We start from the raw sequence: 2,534 nt of genomic DNA, 5'->3' as shown, positions 1-2,534 counted from the left end.
CATACTGCTCTTTTAGACTGCCTTAAAAATGAGGTTTTCTTTTATTTTTATTTTCATTAATTGAACTGATTTGTTCAAATACACTGCTTGATTTAGGAATGCAACAAGACTGTGTGAGCCATTGAATCGTTCACTCAAGACAATTCGTTCAAAAACACTAATTCATTTATTAATGCCACCACTCTCTGTTGCTCTAAGTCTGTAGCGAATGGTGTGAATCACTCAACTTTCACAGTTTGCTTTCTATAACAAAAACATTTATGATGCAATGTATAAATAAGTGAGAAATTTTGAATTCAGATACACTTGTGATTTTTCATATTTTTCATAATTTTTCTCAACTTTCTTGGTGGTGTGATGCAAAAAACAGCAAACACAGCTATACCTGCCAGTAACATGAACACAAATACCCTATAATTTTTTTTTGGTCTGTGGCCAAGAGCAAAACCTTCACTTAAGAAAGTAATGATGCTCTGGAAGATCAAGGAAGTTCACTTGTGTCCCCCAAACCCAGATTTCATTGCCAGTTTCCCATGAACAAACGATCCATTTTCTCCAGTGTCACGGCGGATAACAGGACTATGCTGAAAATGCCACATCTCACACTTTACACAGTACACCAGCTTTCAGACTAAACTGTCCTACTTGGAAACAGAACAGAACTGATTATAAACCTCATATGCAAAAAGAGAAATTCAGTCACAACAGAGGCTTGCCTATATCATGTGTGGAATTACAGTACATCTAACAAATCATCTTGACAGAATGTCACAAATGAGTCTCCGGAGCACAAATCTTAAAGAAAGAAAACAACAACTTACACAATGCATCTCCACATGAGGTTGAGGATGATTCCTGAAGGAACTGAAATAGACACTGGTGAACATTGAAATTTCAGCACAAAGATGTTTGTGAACTGGCTACAGCTGTGACTGGTACATTTTTACTTTATGCCAGATTTATCATGATTTATCATGCATAGATTTCTATGCATGCCTTGATGAAACTTGAAATGCAATGTATGGCATCAGACCAAACGAAAATGAGGGAACAAACACCTGTTTCTTGGTTCTACATTTTGTTAAGATCTCCATAATTAGAGCCATGGGGCATCCCAATTAACTCCTTTCCGTTGTTTCTGCAGGGGATCTTAAATTGACAAAGATTAAAGAATTAATAATTCCTAAAATGAATGGGTTTGAGGCAACATATGCCGACTGGTTAAACGTCAGTGATTATGTGTGGGATGCACCTGTAGGTAATTAAAACACTCTACGGTGAGTCAAGCTCTAGAGATCTATGACTGAAAATACATTAAACACCAATCTTTCAGAGATGGCCACTTATCAAGTAATGAAGAGAAAGTAATAAATGAATAATCACCCTACTTTTAGCAATTATTATTCGTATAAAACAGCATTCATAGCAATAAATATTGTTCTTCAATTTCATACATTACACATCACAAATTTCTCACCTAAAGCAAGTATTTGTTACAAAAAGATGACTAAAATATGATTAATTTCCCATGGTTGAAAAGCAATGACCCAGCTCTTGGTAACTGTGGTTAGAAAAGTTTTATTCATTATTGATTGAATGTAATTTCCAGTAAATTTGATTCAACCACATCTCTTATTAATGATAAAAAAGATAACAATAAAATAAAACAAACAAAAAACATCCCAAATAAAATGCTCAAGACTGTGGAATCATCCAGAAGTAGGTGAGTATGAAGAATACATTTTGCATTGAAATACCCCAAAATAAGAAGTTTCAACATTTATAGCAGAAACACAAAGAATCAATTTCTCTCTTAACTAATCAAAATCAACACCCTTATCAGTGAGAATATCCGAGTGACATTGCGTCAGCAAAGTGTAAAACACTAGTTCAATCAACTCTTCAAAATCTCACAGCGGTATAAATGTTAAATGTCTCACTTGAACTTTACAAATCTTTTACTGCTTATAAAATACTGCTCTCACACGAGGCCATAAAGGACCGCAGTGTTCTGTGCCTAATAAAACACGTGAAGAAAATGGAAAGAAAAAGCCAGAGAAATATAAGCGTTTCGATGGCCACACAGTGTGTCATGTTTCGCAATACAATGGCAGTGTGCAGGGGAAGGCTGAATAGGAAGAGCTGGAAGCCATGTTCTGAAAGCCTGCAGTGATGAAGCCAAGAGCTCAGAAATGTCAGCTTGGCCCCAGTAGCCGATCAATGATATCTCCACAAATATCATCTCATGAGGAGCCTTGTCGCACAGTGTGTGTATATAGGACAGAACAGCCTATGTTTCACCAATATTTGGATCCTGTTGCTGTTCTGCACTCTTTTCTTTGTTAGTTCTATTAACAGAAAACAACTTATAGTCAACTCAAACATTAAAAATCTGTAATTTATTCACCCTCATGTTGTTCCAAACCTGTATGACCTCCTTCTTTGGAAAACTAAATAGGTAGCAATGTTTTTGTTCATAGACAGAAAGTCAGTGGGCTCCAGACATTGCATATGATGGACATAAAATATGGAAA

Source organism: Sinocyclocheilus grahami, unplaced genomic scaffold (assembly GCF_001515645.1).
Source record: "Sinocyclocheilus grahami isolate Dianchi unplaced genomic scaffold, SAMN03320097.WGS_v1.1 scaffold1273.1, whole genome shotgun sequence".
NCBI classification, from domain to species: Eukaryota; Metazoa; Chordata; class Actinopteri; order Cypriniformes; family Cyprinidae; genus Sinocyclocheilus; species Sinocyclocheilus grahami.
Note: the sequence above shows the minus strand (reverse complement) of the source record.